Genomic DNA, 9,264 nt, shown 5'->3' on the forward strand with positions numbered 1-9,264 from the left:
GGTCCTAGCACTAACCCCCACTCGTCACTGCTTGCCATTTGGGAGAAAGATCCATTTATTTTTAAAATAAAACAAAGAACTCAGGAAATGGAGATCTGAAGCAAACAAAACAGAAATTGCTGGAGAAACTCAGCAGGTCTGACAACTTCTGGGGAGAGAAAACAGAGTTAACATTTCAAGACCTGTGATCCTTCAGAACCAGAAGTGGTTAGGAGAAGATGTCTGCTGATGATATTTGAGTGTTGTGGGGGAGGAGGTGGCAGAAGGAATGAGCACATATAAAGGGAAAAATGGATTGCCACACAAAGGGATTGTAGATAGTAAGTCACAGAAAAAGATAAGCTTATCTAGAGAGCTGTAGCAGACCTGAGTTAGAAATGTTGGCATGTGAACATGGTGGTGTATTGTTGCGGTTTTGAAAAAACACCAGACATTTCAAAGTACTTCACAGCCAATGAAGTACTTTTGAAAGTCATCACCGTTGTTAGGAAACACAGTACTCAATTTTGTGCACAATGAGCTCTCCTCAAACAGTAATGACTAAATAATCTGTTTTTGAGATGTACAGGTAATTCTTCCATAATACAATCATTGCATTCTTGTCTAACCCCACATCATAGAAAAATTGCGCTTTAGAAACAACACTTAAAGTGTTGGCGATGTAATCGTGGTACAGTCAACACAAGTATTAAAAGGTCGTGCTTTAGAAACAGAGTCCCCAATTTGTCAATCATGTTACAATGAATTCACATTAACAAAACATGCATTATAGCAGTACAACCTGTATATTGAGAGATGACTACTGACCGGAAATAGCTTTCCTTTGGTTTTCTTCAAAATATCACGAGGAACTTGTTAGATTCCACAAAACCCTCAGTTTAACATCATATCTGAAAGATACCAGATCCATGGGGCATTAGCCTTAATGATTGTGTTGAAGTGGAGCTTGAACTTTATGATTTGGGAACAGAAGTATTACCAACTGAGTTGTGCTAATTGTTTCTCTGATTGTCCAGTACTGGATTTTAGATCTAACAGTTCGGTGTTCTTCTGCTGTGAACCAAGAGGAAAATTGCCACAGAGTACAGCCCAAGGTCTGAACCTGGACATCTTTTAGTGCCAGTGTGCTTCAGTTACAATATGATTCTACTTTCTCACTCCTGTTGTCTGACATTGGCTTATCAGGAAGATTTGCAGATTAAGAACCAGCCAGTTTGGCTACATCGTGAACCCACTTTCTGAAGCCATTAAGTCCTTGAAAGGGACATGATCCTGAAGATTTTGACTCAGAGATGGGGATGCTTCTCATTGTACTATCAGGCTTTTCTGGCTTCACATTACAATTATACAACACAGAAAAAATGGAGTGCACTCAGCCCACTGAACCCTTGCCTACTCCCCTGATTTTTCCCCATAGCCCTGCGAATATTTTCTCTTTAAGGATTGATTAAATGCCCCTTTGAAAGGTGGAATTGAATTTTCTTCTGCCACTCCTTTAGGCAGAACCTTTGAAATCCCAACCTCATTATGTAAAGGTTGTTTTGGTTGTTATGTCAATTAACTTCAATCTGCATCCTTTTATTTCAGGTTCATCTGCCACTAGAAACTGTTCTCCTTGTTCTGGTACCATGGCCTGTGCTGCATTAACTGGTCTCAGTTGGGAAGACTTTCCTTAGATGAACCTTAGCCAGATGTCCAGATCCCACTTGATATCTGGTATCCTCTAATAGAAAGGGTGTGCATATAGATATTAATGTAAAAGAAAAGAAAATGCATGTATATATTATATATATATATATATATATATATATATAAAACGCAGCCTCAGGGCAGCCAAAAGCTCTTTACAGCTAAAAAAATTCTTTTGAGTTTGGTCACTGGTATAACATAGACGTTCAACAGCTGCTTTATCTCCAACAAACAGAAATAAGATAAATGACCAGATTATCTGTACTAGCAGTGCTGTGAGGAGATCAAGCTAGTCCAAGGCACATGAAGAACTCCACTTCTCTTCTACAGTGGTGTCATGGGATCTTTCACATCTATTTGATAGAGTTTCGATATGATGTCTCAGATGGCACTTCCGACAGGACTGACACCATTAGTCCTGCACTGGGAACATTAGGTCAAATGATATTCCTCTGTGGGACTTGAATCCACAATTAAGCAGGATTGGACTTGGTTTGTAATGCCTTCCACAAGTAAACCATACAGCTGATAGAAAATTTAATGCATAGACATGGTTCAGTGAAAGTCAAATGTGCGAGAAAGGACAAAAAAACTAACAAATGGGTTAAAGCTAAGGCTGTGATCTCTAAACAGAAAATAAACTATTCTGGTTGTTGGAGGATCATTCAAAAATTTGAAGTCCTGATTATTTATTTCTATCATTCGACCAAAAAACAGGGCTCGTCCGGGATTTGAACCCGGGACCTCTCGCAGCTTAGACTGGTAATTTCCCCTAAGCGAGAATCATGCCCCTAGACCAACGAGCCCTCTTCTAGTCATGACTGAAGATTTTTAACTTCTTTCTCAGAACTGCCACGTCTCTGCTACTTCAAGCTGCACATCAGAGCTGTATGGAATGTGGATCAGGTTACATAGAGACTCAACAGCAGCACAATACACACACATGTTCCTCATCAGCTCGGCAATGTTTAAGGGAGATGTGCAGATCTGTAAAACACAAACTTTAAACTTGAATTGAGTCCTCTGATCTAAACCAGCTGGTATTTACAGTAATATAATTAGTCTCAGTACTTGTTTTTTAAAATGCCAGGCAACTGAAAGGAATCAGAGCTGAAAATGTGTTGCTGGAAAAGCGCAGCAGGTCAGGCAGCATCCAAGGAACAGGAGAATCGATGTTTCGGGCATAAGCCCTTCTTCAGGAATGAGGAAAGTGTGCCCAGCAGGCTAAGATAAAAGGTAGGGAGGAGGGACTTGGGAAAGGGGCGTTGGAAATGCGATAGGTGGAGGGAGGTCAAAGTGAGGGTGATAGGCCGGAGTGTGGTGGGGGCGAAGAGGTCAGGAAGAAGATTGCAGGTTAGGTAGGCGGTGCTGAGTTCGAGGGATTTGACTGAGACAAGGTGGGTGGAGGGGAAATGAGGAAACTGGAGAAATCTGAGTTCATCCCTTGTGGTTGGAGGGTTCCCAGGCAGAAGATGAGGCGGTCTTCCTCCAACCGTCGTGTTGCCATGGTGTGGCGATGAAGGAGTCCAAGGACCTGCATGTCCTTGGTGGAGTGGGAGGGGGAGTTAAAGTGTTGGGCTACGGGGTGGTTGGGGGGGGCGCGGTAGTAGTTTGGCGCACTGACCTTTACACCGCTGAGGCTAAACGCCAGCTCGTGGACACCTCCTCCTACTGCCCCCTTGACCATGACCCCACCTCCCACCACCAAACCATCATCTCCCAGACCATCCAGAACCTCATCACCTCAGGGGATCTCCCATCCACTGCCTCCAACCTCATAGTCCCACAACCCCTCACCGCCCGTTTCTACCTCCTGCCCAAAATCCACAAACCTGACTCCCCCGGCCGACCCATTGTCTCAGCCTGCTCCTGCCCCACCGAACTCATCTCTGCATACCTCGACACGGTCCTGTCCCCCTTAGTCCAAGAACTCCCCACCTATGTTCGGGACCCCACCCACGCCCTCCACCTCCTCCATGATTTTCGCTTCCTCGGTCCCCAACGCCTTATCTTCACCAAGGACATCCAGTCCCTGTACACCTCCATTCCCCATCACGAAGGACTTAAAGCCCTCCGCTTCTTCCTTTCCCGCCGTACCAACCAGTACCCTTCCACCGACACCCTCCTTCGACTGACTGAACTGGTCCTCACCCTGAACAACTTCTCTTTCCAATCCTCCCACTTCCTCCAAACCAAAGGAGTAGCCATGGGCATCCGCATGGGCCCCAGCTATGCCTGCCTCTTCGTAGGATATGTGGAACAGTCCATCTTCCGCAGCTACGCTGGCACCACCCACCTTTTCCTCCGCTACATCGATGACTGTATCGGCGCTGCCTCGTGCTCCCATGAGGAGGTTGAACAGTTCATCCACTTTACCAACACCTTCCACCCCGACCTCAAATTCATCTGGACCGTCTCAGACTCCTCCCTCCCCTTCCAAGACCTTTCCATTTCTATCTCGGGTGACCGAATCAACACGGACATTTACTATAAACCGACCGACTCCCACAGCTACCTAGACTACACCTCCTCCCACCCTGCCATCCCATATTCCCAATTCCTTTGTCTCCACCGCATCTGCTCCCAGGAGGACCAGTTCCAAAACCGTACAACCCAGATGGCCTCCTTCTTCAAGGACTGCAATTTCCCGCCAGATGTAGTCGACGATGCCCTCCACCGCATCTCTTCTACTTCCACTCCTCCGCCCTTGAGCCCTGCCCCTCCAATCGCCACCAGGACAGAACCCCACTGGTCCTCACCTACCACCCCACCAACCTCCATGTACAACGTATCATCCGCCGTCATTTCCGCCACCTCCAAACGGACTCCACCACCAGGGATACATTTCCCTCCCCTCCCCTATCAGCGTTCCGAAAAGACCACTCCCTCCGTGATTCCCTTGTCAGGTCCACACTCCCCACCAACCCAACCTCCACTCCCGGCACCTTCCCCTGCAACCGCAAAAATGCAAAACTTGCGCCCACACCTCCCCCCTTACTTCCCTCCAAGGCCCCAAGGGACACTTCCATATCCGCCACAAATTCACCTGCACCTCCACACACATCATCTATTGCATCCGCTGCACCCGATGTGGCCTCCTCTATATTGGGGAGACACGCCACCTACTTGCGGAACATTTCAGAGAACACCTCTGGGACACTCGCACCAACCAACCCAACCACCCCGTAGCCCAACACTTTAACTCCCCCTCCCACTCCACCAAGGACATGCAGGTCCTTGGACTCCTTCATCACCAGACCATGGCAACACGACGGTTGGAGGAAGAGCGCCTCATCTTCTGCCTGGGAACCCTCCAACCACAAGGGATGAACTCAGATTTCTCCAGTTTCCTCATTTCCCCTCCCCCCACCTTGTCTCAGTCAAATCCCTCAAACTCAGCACCGCCTACCTAACCTGCAATCTTCTTCCTGACCTCCCCACCCCCACCCCACTCGGCCTATCACCCTCACCTTGATCTCGCTCCACCTATCGTATTTCCAATGCCCCTCCCCCAAGTCCCTCCTCCCTACCTTTTATCTTAGCCTGCTGGACACACTTTCCTCATTCCTGAAGAAGGGCTTATGCCCGAAACGTCGATTCTCCTGTTCCTTGGATGCTGCCTGACCTGCTGCGCTTTTCCAGCAACACATTTTCAGCTCTGATCTCCAGCATCTGCAGTCCTCACTTTCTCCAACTGAAAGGAATCAGCCAAGGTTCAGATCATTAATCAACAGTTTTGCTGGGGAATACAGGTGAGGATATGGTAAAGTTTTGCCGTGCTGCTCCGTACAATCAACTAGCTGGTTTGAAACATGTAAGGGTCTCAACTAGGATTACAGCATCAGGAACGTGTGGATTCAAGACACACTCCAAAATCTCACACAAATAGACTTACAGTTAGCACACGCACTACACTTCAGAATATTTAATTTGCTAAAAATCATCTTTTCAGGCATTTGGAAAGGTGTTTCTTTTTTCAGGTTTAGAATATAGATTATAGAACTTCTTCAACTGTGAAATTCATGAAGTTTGTCACAAATCTGTTAAGGAGAATCTGAACTAAATAAATGCACATAAATACACAGCTATCCTGCTCTTTATTTAAGATGGGGTGTCCTCTGAAGGTTGGGGTGGGAATAATAAGATTTGGTTAATCTTTGTGAGCATACTATGGTACAGACTTTCTTTGTGCTGCGTGTATGTGGAGGCTATGCTTTGGTAACTTGAGCATCATTCCTTTAAACTGCTATGTGCAGGGAAATCAGACAGATGTGGCTGTTCTTAGAGAGAACAGGAACCATAACAACAACAGAGAGGCTCGTTGGTCTAGGGGCATGATTCTCGCTTAGGGTACTACCAAAGCTGAAATTGCGAGAGGTCCCGGGTTCAAATCCCGGACGAGCCCTATTTTTTTTTTAACTCTTTCACCAGATAGATTAAAAACAATGAATTACACAATTGTATTTTACAAAGTTTCTTTGCTGTATAATTCTATTGTCATTACTCTAGCATCTCAAATAAATTCAATCTCAACCAATCTTGCCCCCCACCCCATCCCCAATGAACTTAAGTATTGCCAATTTTCCCTATTTATGACTTCTTCATCCACATCCTATTGTGTTATGTCTCATAATAAACATACCTTTAAGAGAGATGCTCAACATCATAACAGTATTATATCTGAGGGTATAAATGTCCTACACTCCATCTTACCAGCGATCACTTGAAGCCTGACATTTTATTCAAAGTATGCTGCTCAGTTGTAATCTAACAAATGAATATTAGCCCAGACAATAATGTGTTTTGAATGTAACATTTGTATGCAATAGCTAGTTATAATAATTATCTTAGATTCTGCAATACTATAATATGTTTCTTATATTATGTGGAATATCATAAACATTACTATATCGGCAAAAATATCCTGATAGAGGTAAGGTTATATCCTGGCTAGAAGCAGTGGCCATCTATAAAAAAACCGAATACTTTGGTGGAAAATATTTGGTAAACTAATTGAAGACCAACTGGACAACAGCTTTGAATTCAGACAATCAACAATATCAGTTTCGCTGTGTATAGATGCTGTACTGATCTGTAAATAAGGCATTATCTTCCAATAAGTCTGAGCTAATTTCTTTTAATTGAAATGTAATCTCATTCAAGATAATTTATTTTTAAAATTGCCTGAATTAAGAATATGAAAAAGAAGTCATAGTCCACTTTACAGCTGAGATACTACAGAGAACTGGAAACTTACTTTGCTCTGTCCTGACAGTTGATATGTAAGTAAACTCTCTCACTACAGCTGCACAGTCTGGTTCTAAAAGAAAGCACTTTTATTTTCGATTGACACACAGTCAAGGTGATTTTCAAGAAGAAAATCTTTTTAAGATTTTTCATTTTTTAAAGGCTGAATCATGGATAGCAGAAACCGTATTATGGAATGGGCATGTAATGACACCTTTACTAAATTACAATGGTTCTATTTTACACATAAAGTGATGTACAATTGAGAAAAGAATCATAACAATGTTGTTTCACGCTAATGAGTAGGGGCTTTGCAGAATTAATACATTAGATCTTTTCAACGGTGATCAGAAAAATCCAGAAAAGATCCGGGAAATCCTTTCAGATCAGCTCAAGGTATGAATTAACTTCAAGATTAACAGACTCAAGCTCTTGTTGTACAGACAGTAATCTCAAAAATCCATTACCAGTTTGTCGGAACATGCCCAACAAAAGGCATGAGTTTACTTTTCTAAGGAGGGATTGTCAGAGGTTCTCATTAAGTTAGTAATCAGCACAAAGCCATTTGAAGCCTTTAGGAATGATCATTTCAACAAGAGATAGCATTGTACCATTGAAGCATTACTTTAGGATGAAAGCAAGTATGAAGCTATAGTGGCAGGCCAACAACAACTACATGCTTTATGTGCAACCAATACATTGGTTATGGTCAGCAAAACAAGATTATCTGTATCAAATGCTTTTTGTTGCATCCAAAAACTGTCCAGCTTTTCTTGATATTTGGAAAGCAAGAGATATTATGGCACCAAGGGACATTGGGCATGCATGTACAGGAAATCTGGTTCGAAAGGTCAAGCAACATCTCAAGACAAAACTCTGATGACCAATAAGACACAACACTGGCAGCAAGAAAAGTGTTAAGAATTTGCACAAAGCAAACACATCAGTGAAGTTCTGAGTCAAACAAGCAGTATCAGAATATGGCCGAGTTTTTAATATTGTTAATATCACAAAGCATGTTGACTGTATAAGGTGATAGGAAGCTTATGCAACCATTCATATAATATATCCTGAAAAGGCAGGACAGTACACCCTAAATGCTAAAATCAACACAGGAGCTAGAGTTAATTTTACTAATAATACCTATTTTACAAGTATTAATTCCTTCAGTTCTTCTTTCCCAATAGTTGTTTGCTTTAATAACATTTATGGAAATTTATTTCTGTTTCCTTCTATGAAGATGAAACTAAAATAGTTATTTAATTGCTCTGCTATTTCCTTATTCTCATGTATCAATTTTCCTGTTTCATACTGTCTGGGTCTTACATTAGTCTGCACTAATCTTTTTCTTCTTTCCTAATTGTAGAAGTCCTAACAGTCTGCTCTTATGATCTTTGCAAGATTACTCTCAAACTCTATTTTTCCTCTCTTGATCAACTCTTGATCCATGTTTGCTGAATTCTAAACTGCTCCAAATCCTCAAACTTGCTACTTTTTTCAAGCAACTTAATATGGCTTCTCTTTGAATTGGACTTAATTTCTTTTATTAGTCACAGGTAGGCCACTTTTCCTATTGTTGATTTTGCTCAAAAGGAACGTATAACTGCTGTAAGACTCACCCTTTGTGGGACCAGAGGGCATAATCTTAGAGTCAGGGATTGTGCCTTTAAAACAGACATGAGGAGGAATTTCTTCTGTCAGAAAGTAGTCGGTCTGTGGAATTCTTGACCGCACAGGGCTATCAATGCTGGGTTGTTAAGTATGTTCAAGGCTGAGACAGACAGAATTTTAATCAGTAAGGGAATTAGGGGTTATGAGGATAAGACATGAAAGTGGAATCGCTGATCATCAGACCAGCCATGATCTCGTTGAACCATGCAGCAGACTCAGTGGGCTGAATGACCTACATCTGCTCCTAGGTCTTGTGGTCTTTTGTCAATTCATGCACTCATTCCTTAAATATTAGCCACTGCCTATTCACTACCATATCTTTTAATAATGCTACCCAGTCTGTCGCAGCCAAATCACTCCTCATACCTTTGCAGTTTCCTTTGTTTTGTTTTAAGACCTTAGTTTCAGATTGGACTATTTCACTTTCTATAAAGAATTGTCACGTTATGGCCACTTTTTCCTAAAAGAGCTCTCACTACAAAATTATTAATTAACCCCCTTTTCATCGCATGAAAGGAAATCTAAGTTGAGTAGTTGGTTCCTCAAAGTACTGATCTAAAAAATGTTTTCTGCCCACACTCCAGGAATTCATCTTCCAAAGTATCATTGTTAATGTAATTTGCTCAGTTTATTTGTAGATTAAAATCAGTTGTTACA

The 9,264-nt window shown here is 42.6% G+C and overlaps 2 non-coding genes across 2 annotated transcripts; one reads left to right on the top strand and one right to left on the bottom strand.

Annotated features, from left to right (window-relative positions):
• Nucleotides 1-2,405: 2,405 nt before the first annotated feature.
• Nucleotides 2,406-2,495, bottom strand: trnap-agg (transfer RNA proline (anticodon AGG)). The gene is given in 2 exon segments: nt 2,406-2,441; nt 2,460-2,495. It is a non-coding gene; the product is annotated as a tRNA-Pro (tRNA).
• Nucleotides 2,496-6,004: 3,509 nt separating this feature from the next.
• On the top strand, nt 6,005-6,094 carry trnap-agg (transfer RNA proline (anticodon AGG)). Its single transcript is given in 2 exon segments — nt 6,005-6,040; nt 6,059-6,094. It is a non-coding gene; the product is annotated as a tRNA-Pro (tRNA).
• The last annotated feature ends 3,170 nt before the right edge of the window (nt 6,095-9,264 follow it).

The sequence above is a fragment of the Chiloscyllium plagiosum genome, unplaced genomic scaffold (assembly GCF_037043375.1).
Source record: "Chiloscyllium plagiosum isolate Xiang-an unplaced genomic scaffold, Cpla_swu_hap1 HiC_scaffold_23, whole genome shotgun sequence".
Lineage (NCBI taxonomy): Eukaryota > Metazoa > Chordata > Chondrichthyes > Orectolobiformes > Hemiscylliidae > Chiloscyllium > Chiloscyllium plagiosum.